Genomic DNA, 9258 nt, shown 5'->3' with positions numbered 1-9258 from the left:
CGAACAGCCTAAAGCCTCTACAAAAAAACTGTTGGAATTGATAAATGATTTCAGCACAGTAGCAGGATACAAAATCAACACACAAAAATCAGTAGCATTTCTTTTCTCCAATAGTGAACATGCAGAAAGAGAAATCAAGAAAGCCTGCCCATTTACAATAGCCACCAAAAAAATAAAATACTTATGAATTGAGTTAACCAAGGAGGTGAAAAATCTCTATAATGAGAACTACAAACCACTGCTGAGAGAAATTAGAGAGGATACAAGAAGATGGAAAGATATTCCATGCTCTTGGATTGGAAGAATCAACATAGTGAAAATGTCCATACTACCCAAAGTGATATACAAATTCAATGCAATCCCCATCAAAATTCCAAAGACATTTTTCTCAGAAATGGAAAAAACTATTCAGACATTTATATGGAACAATAAAAGACCACGCATAGCCAAAGCAATGCTCAGCAAAAAAAATAAAGCTGGAGGCATAACACTACCTGACTTTAAGCTATACTACAAAGCAATAATAACCAAAACAGTATGGTACTGGCATAAAAACAGACACACTGACCAATGGAATAGAATAGAGAATCCAGAAATCAACCCACACACTTACTGCCATCTGATCTTTGACAAAGACACCAAGCCTATTCACTGGGGAAGGGACTGCCTCTTCAGCAAATGGTGCTGGGAGAACTGGATATCCATATGCAGGAGAATGAAACTAGATCCATACCTCTCACCGTATACTAAAATCAACTCAAAATGGATTAAGGATTTAAATATACACCCTGAAACAATAAAACTTCTTACAGAAAACATAGGAGAAACACTTCTGGAAATAGGACTGGGCACAGACTTCATGAATACGACCCCAAAAGCACGGGCAACCAAAGGAAAAATAAACAAATGGGATTATATCAAACTAAAAAGCTTCTGCACAGCAAAAGAAACAATTAAAAGAGTTAAAAGACAACCAACAGAGTGGGAGAAAATATTTGCAAAATATACATCTGACAAAGGATTAATATCCAGAATATATAAGGAACTCAAACAACTTTACAAGAAGAAAACAAGCAACCCAATTAAAAAATGGGGAAGAGAGCTAAGTAGGCATTTCTCTAAGGAAGATATACAAATGGCCAACAGACATATGAAAAAATGCTCAACGTCACTCAGCATCCGGGAAATGCAAATCAAAACCACATTGAGATACCATCTAACCCCAGTTAGGATGGCTAAAATCCAAAAGACCCTGAACGATAAATGCTGGCGAGGCTGCGGAGAAAATGGAACTCTCATACATTGTTGGTGGGACTGCAAAATGGTGCAGCCTCTATGGAAAATGGTATGGAGTTTCCTCAAACAATTGCAGATAGATCTACCATACGACCCAGCTATCCCACTGTTGGGAATATACCCAGAGGAATGGAAATCATCAAGTCGAAGGTATATCTGTTCCCCAATGTTTATCGCAGCACTCTTTACAATAGCCAAGAGTTGGAACCAGCCCAAATGCCCATCATCGGATGAGTGGATACGGAAAATGTGGTACATCTACACAATGGAATACTACTCAGCTATAAAAACAAATGAAATACTGCCATTTGCAACAACATGGATGGACCTTGAGAGAATTATATTAAGTGAAACAAGTCAGGCACAGAAAGAGAAATACCACATGTTCTCACTTATTGGTGGGAGCTAAAAATTAATATATAAATTCACACACACACACACACACACACAAACCGGGGGGGGGGGAAGAAGATATAACAACCACAATTATTTGAAGTTGATACGACAAGCAAACAGAAAGGACATTGTTGGGGTGGAGGGGGGGAGGGAGAAGGAAGGGAGGTTTTGGTGATGGGGAGCAATAATCAGCCACAATGTATATCGACAAAATAAAATTAAAAAACAAAAATCACTTTCAACTGCTGGTAAGAGACACGCTGTAATTAGGATGAATCAAAAGTTCTCTCCATTATGAAAATGCCTAAAATATTAACTCCTTGTATCTTACCATAGTAGTAAATTTATGAAGAAATTGGTATAATGTACGCAAGTGTTAGAGAAATATTATAACACCAATTACAAGAAAATTTTAGAATATTCACCAAAGTCAAATATACTGTTCACTGATTTGCCTCCTCTGTGCTCTCAAGAAAACTGAATTGAGTCCAACTAAACAGTTATGTTATCGAGGATCTACTACTGACAGGCACACCTTGCCAGGTGTTGAAGATGCAAAGTACAGATGTGATGACTGCCCCTTGGATATGATGCCTAGAGAAGCCCAGTTCTAAACACCATTAGTCCAGGGTGATCTTAATATATGTAAAAATGCTAAGGGACCAGAAGAGAGAAGCAAGGAGCTCATTCTCCCAGCAGTTGGGAGAGCTGTTGCAGACAGCTCTCAGCTGAATTGCTCTTACCTCCCTTCACAGGGGCAGCCTGCATCTACTGGCTAATTGGGGGTGGGTAAATGAATATAAAGCCCTGGCCCACTTAACTTAAGGGGCAGGGAGCATCTCTGAAGGGCTCCTATAGGATTGACTAGGCTCCCTATTGCAACTGCATAGCAGCTCACCTTTTTCCTCTTCCCAGTCCTGCCTGTCATTCCACACAGGTGATGTTCCCAAGGGCACTCCTCAATAAACCTCTTGCCCAGAAATCTCAGAGTCTTTTTCCCAGGAAACTCAAACTACAAAACCTATCAGGACCACAAAGAGCTTTTCACGAGCAGTAATTACAGAGGATGAGGATGTCACTACAAAAGTACCTATTAATTGTACTGGGTCTTGAACAAAATGAACCACACTTTCTACTTATATTCTAAAACTAACAACACAGAGATGTTGTAAATAGCACATAAGTGGTCTAAAGGGCTGTGCATATAGAATCTATAAAATTGATTGAAGAACAACAGCAAGACCAAATAAAAACATGTATATTAGAACCAAAACAGGAGTTGGGTACAGATGACTTGCAGTTCTGTATCATTTGCATACTGTAAGCCATAGTTTTTTGGTTGTTTTTCCCAATTCATTCTCCTGAAGCTGCTTGGCAATGTTCTTTCACTAAGGTTCTATCACTGGGGGGGAAATGTATATATATATATATATAGTACATATATATGTGTTTGTATATATATATATTTCTATATTGGGTACGTCAAAATATGCCTGTATCCTGACTGCCACCTACTGGAATCTTTGAGCATCAAGGCCTCCATTGTGTAGTTTTTTGTTTTTCATCTGAGATATATCAATAAAATTTATATTTTATTAAATAAAATTTATATTTTATTAAATAAAATTTATATCAATAAAATTGCTAAATGTGACAAAGATATCAAACAAAGGGCTACTAGTCTTGAGAGGGTATATTTGGGAACATTTATCCCCTGCTACCCTTGATAGGGATATTTGGGAAAATATATCCTATACTACCCATGGCTGTTTGTTTTAAGTAGCCTTCAAAAAAAGTTTGTTCTACTATTCACTGTACAATAAATGTAATGTGGAATATTTCGTCCTTTTTCTAAGATAAATAAGCTATAGGCGACATGAATATGGGGGTGGGAACTTTCAGTGGCTGTGATGCAGATGAATGCAATTAACTCCGGGTTTAGAAGGCCATCTTAAGACCGCTGCTGGAGCTATTATATGAGAAAGCCAAACAGAGCCAAAAAATGAAAAAAGCTGCTATAACCACATCAGGGGGGAAGGCCCACTGGACTGTCCCCTGCATGTGGGGAAGTCAAAGTAATTCTTTCACATGTTAATCGTGCTTTCCTTCCGGGCTTTCAAAGAGCTCCTGCAGACTGCTTCCGCCTCCACTACCCACATCTTTCCTGCTACACCTTCACCCATCCGGCTTTCTACTGTCTTTTGTTTCTGACAACCATGTAAGCTTTTGTAAGCTCCCATTTTACTTCTGAGTTTGTTAGGCTACTGCTAACTCCTAGAGTTCTCAACCGTCTGCTGCTCTTCCCTGCCCTTCCCAAACATAAACATACACACACACACACACACCCTACCTCCCCAAACCCTTCTAAAATGGTTCTTCATAGTAAGGCATATTTTCCCCTTTGTAAATATTAAGTAATCTGTAGTGCATGATACTTGGTATGTATGTATGATACTTTGACACTATACAAACATCCTCCTTCTCCCTACCTTTTTTCACCAGATCGGTTTTAGCTTCTATTGATGATCCTTGCCTGAATCATTGGGAATTGCAAATGGTGATTTTTCCAATTCTGTCATTCAATCTACATTTATTGGCTGGCATTCTTCTATAAAGAAAAACTCTTCCCCCACTCTTTGAGTATCACCTTGGACTTAAGAATTTAAAAAATGTATTCAATGCTTTGATAATCTATCACAGTTATACTTTTTAGTGGCCAAACTGATTCACATTTGGCCAATGGAGTCTCCTCAAGCTGGGTTCTGTGGGTGTTTGACTTGACCCTAACAGTTTTGGGGTACTTCCTTGCTTTCTAGCAAGGTGTTTCAGGTTAAACTTTGAACTTCTGTATTTTATGGGCCTGAGGACAGAAATTAGCCATTTCTCTAAGAAACATCATTTCTCTATGAAACACCATTTCCTTTTAGCGGGGAAAGGTATTTAGGTATCAAGATATGGGTACCCTCTAGTGGGGTGACATTACTTCTAAGAAATATACACGAAAAATTCTTATTCAAATTTAACATCAGATGATTTTCTCCCCATAACTTCCTTTATTTTACATTTGCATTTCTTTTAGAGTTTCTAACATAAATATATTTATTATTCATTTTCATCTACAATAGACGTAAGACTTTCAAAACTACATTACCAATAGTACTATTAACAATAAATCTGTGAAGTTTGAGGGTTTTGTTTGTTTTGGGTTTTTTTGCCTCCAGAACATACACCACTAAGATTGTATGGTTACAGTACCATTTTATAGGTCTAAATAAACTTCTGAATAAGTCTAGAGAACTTTGAATGACTGCCATTTCTGATCCTTATAAAGCCTTAGGAAGGAATCCTTATTTTCTGTTTTTAGTGGCATGTATTCTGTTCTCTAGTGGTACAGTTTACTGTTCTTTTAGTGGGATATGTAAAGCACGCTGAAAATGCATGGACTAGCAAGGCAATACAGATTTAAGTGAACAGTTCAGGATGGCTATGACTGACAAACACCTGAGCACCTGCTTGACCAACATCCATTTAAGGTTGTTTTTCCATCAACCTTAAATGGATGATGCCACCTAAGCATCATCCCAGGACATGTTCAATGCGCTGTACCCTCAAACACTCAATAAGCACAAAAAAGCAAGCAACTTGCTCTGCAGCAAATCTTTATGCAAACATTCAAAACTGTTGAGGGGCTAGAAATCTTAATTCTCCTTTGATCTTAGAATAGGATTTTTAGGTAAAAGCATGCATAGGGCCAAAGCCCTCAAGTAGAGGACCACGGCCCACAGACAGCTTGGCAAAAGCTCCTCTAATCAATTCTAATCACTGTTTAGGGATGGGATTGTGTACTTTGACTATTTTAGTCAAAGGACTATTAAGGACTATTGACTATTTAACCTACTGATTGTTGTTAAGATATGTTGAGGAAGCTGCTTGATTGTTGTTTAAATATGCTGAGGAAATTGCTGTAGGAAAATGTGTGAAAAAGAAAATGTTTGCTAAGGGCAAGCTGTCTGTTGGTGCATTGATTTAGCTTTTCACAAATTGCATTCTGGAATGTCACATTGTTAATTTTATTGATGTTACTAGTTTCTGTTGTTTAACCTATATTTAGCCATAATTAACTTCTGTTTTTATGTCCTTCTTTGATGACTGAATCAACCGATTTTTCTTGTGAAACTTCTTTGTCTTGACATTAAAAAGAAAAGCTAATTTTGAATCAGGGCTGCTGTGCCTGATGGGCTGCAGTCCCTCTAGGCTTCATGCATGGTGCTTTGAGTAATTCTTTCCTTTTTTTCGTCTCCATTATTCAGAGGGAAGTGTAACACAAAACACCTACTATGACTAAAGAAAGCAAAGAACATAGACAGTTATTATGACTACATACACATGTCTAATTCACCACCTTAGGCATTTGTCAAGACAGTAAAAAATGGCAAATCTGGGGCTACTTTTATTCAGGAAAGGATAAAATAAAAGCTAAGCTAAAGAATATAGTCTCCCATTTGACCAACATGTATTAGTTTGTTGCATACTCTTGCACTCTGCAGTTGGTTGGCACATTTCAAAAGGTAGCAGCTGGAGTTCCAGTCAAGATGGAATAGATAGTCCTCAGCGTCACTCTCTCCCTCTAACCAACCAATTTACAACTATAAAAATATAACATCAGCCAAGCTGGGGCCACTGGAGCTCAGGGGAAGAGGAGGAGAGACCTACGGAGTTCATGAAGGTGGGAGAAACCACGATGAGAGAAAGAAAAAACTGCTCTGAGCGTTTCAGGCCACAGCCACTTTAAGGCTCCAGCTGCTGAGTGCATGGAGCAGGAGCCAGCAGGAGCGGGCAGAAGCTGCAGCCGTGCCCTTCAGATGGACTTACTTGGAAGCAGCAGGTGAGAAGAGAGCCTTGGTGGCCCCCAGGACAGCAGGACCACTGATAGGGTTCCTGTGGACCCACGCAGGAGCGAGGAGCCAGAACAGCTGTAAAAGGGGAGCCATTCAGAGGCCAGTGAGTCATCACAAGGGACCATTCCATGGGAAGTGTTTGGAGCACAGGCAGCGGGAGAGACGGGCCCACCTGGAGAATACTGGGACACAGCAAGGAGAGCCTATCTGCCCCCCAGTCAGTGCAGGGCCACTCAGAGGAGACTGGTTGGGAATGCAGAATGGCATGGGGCGCAGTTTGATCAAAAAACTAAGGCCCAGATCAGAGTTTATACACAACCCAGGTGCATCAGGTCTCTGGAGAGCCAGAAGTACCTATAAGGTCAACCATTAAACCCTGAGCTTCACAAAAAGCCTTCCCTAGGGAAACAGCAGCAAAGGAGCAATTTAGTTCAACCACACAGCTCAAGTACTGGTTCCCACAGGAAGTTCCCCTGTTTAAGAAGTAAGCAAAGGATAAAAAATTAGTTCCAGTCCAGGAACACCACCAGCACCTTGGGGCCCACCAGGGGACATGAAGCATGGAGCCTGGGACTGGACCCCACTCCCACATCCAGGCATACTGCCAGCACCTCAGGGCCCACCCAGGGACCCGAGGCATGGAGTAGAGGACTGGACCCCTCTCCCACAACCAGGCGCACCATGCTAGTGCCTCAGGGCCCACCCAGGGAACATAGTCATGGAGAAGTGGACTGGACCCCTCTCCCACAGCCAGGCACACCGTGCCAGTACCTGGGGGTCCACCCGGATACCTGAGGCATGGAAAAGGGGACCGGACCCACCCCCCACAACCAGGCACACCACACCAGCACCTCAGGCCCCACCCAGGCATGGACCTGGGGACCCAACCCCCCTCCCACAATTAGGCACACCACACCTGTACCTTGGGGCCCACCCGGGGACCTGAGGTATGGAGTCAGGCACTGGACCCCCCCCCTTCCACAATCTGGCACACTGCGCCAGCACCTCGGGGACCCAAGGCATGGAGCTTGGGACCGGATACTCCCCACAACCAGGCACACTGCCAGTGCCAAGGAGCATGCCAAAAACATCACCTCCATGTGGGTGGCCCACCATAGCCACCACAATAACCATGGCTGCCGTGAAAGCGGCTAGATGTTACAACCATCGTGCAGATGGTCTGCCAGCCTCTGGAGTGCATTGACACAAGGAGAGTCACCAGCAGAGATAAAGAAAAGAAGAGGATGTCTCTCTCTGCAAAGCCCATTGCAGAGGGACAGAAGAAGCATCTGCTTTATGATAATATTGGGGGACCTGATTATACCTCTCAGCATTGGACAGATCATCTAGGCATCAAATCAACAGAGTAACCGTTATTCTTTCAGAAGGAGAGAAGAAATCTAGGGTAATTAGAGGGGGAGGAAGGAGGGAGAGGGGGATAGTGAGAGATTGGACAAGGGGAATAAAGAATAATTACTATTTGTAACAATATATATGCTAGTAATATTGATTTGATCAACATATCTCAATGTTGAACCCCCAAAATATGTATAATCAATTTAGATTCAATAAAAAATTTTTTTAAAAAGAAAAGAAAAAATACTACCATTTGCAGCAACATGGATGGACTTAGAGAAAATGATATTAAGTGAAATAAGCCAGACACAGAAAGAGAAATACCTCATGTTCTCACTTATCTGTGGGAGCTAAAAATAAATAATAAATATGCAAACCAATAAATGGGGGGGCGGGGAAGAAGACTCAGCAATCACAATTCCTTGAACTTGTTAAGACAAGTGAACAGATACGATGTTGATGGGCGGGGAAGAGGGGAAAGGAGAAATTGGCAAAGGGACATGAAAATCAACTACATTGCATATTGATAAAGAAAAATCTTTAAAAAAATGAACTGACTGATTACCTCTCCCCCAAAAAAGGCAGCAGCTGTTCCTTAATTTTTTTCAGTCGTTCTTTCTTTTTTTAGTAGTAAAAGGAAATAGCTGTATATTCTAATGACAATTTGGAGTCCTTAAATTTTATTTACTTACTATGTCTCAATAAAATAAACACCAGCTTTAAAGAACTAGAGGTTTTTGATACTACTCTTCAAAAAGAGAAATAAATGTTTAAGTTTGAATGTGAATGCTTTAAGAAAAATCAGACGCTGAAGGTAGATTTTGTCTCTTTGTCAAAGAAGGTGGTAAGTCAAAAAGCCTATTTTTCTTCTTTGACAAAGTGTCACTCTTTGTCAAAGCTTATACTTGCTACGGTTTTGTCTTTAACACCACATAGAATCATTATGAAAATTAAATGAGTATGTGTAAAGTACTTAGAATTGTGTCTGGCACATACTACTGTTATCTCTGTGAGAATTAAAGTTCAAGATAGCGTTTCTTTATAAATCGATGTTGCATAAAAGGAGAGATTAATAACAATCCTGAAAACAAAATTATCAAGATGGTATAGAAATCTATACTGGAACTTGCAATAACTATTGCCCTATTTTCTAATCTAGGGGGTTCAGGAAGAGTTCTCATTTGAGAGATTTTATGCAACTGTAAAGTTTACTTTATATTCAAGGAAGATCCTCCCGGCATCAGTTCTTAAAGTACATAATTAGAAAAAGAGCAGTTGTCAAAAACTACATTTTATTTTAAACAAATCTCTA

This window comes from Cynocephalus volans, chromosome 7 (assembly GCF_027409185.1).
Source record: "Cynocephalus volans isolate mCynVol1 chromosome 7, mCynVol1.pri, whole genome shotgun sequence".
NCBI lineage: Eukaryota > Metazoa > Chordata > Mammalia > Dermoptera > Cynocephalidae > Cynocephalus > Cynocephalus volans.
This window is presented reverse-complemented; position numbering follows the sequence as displayed.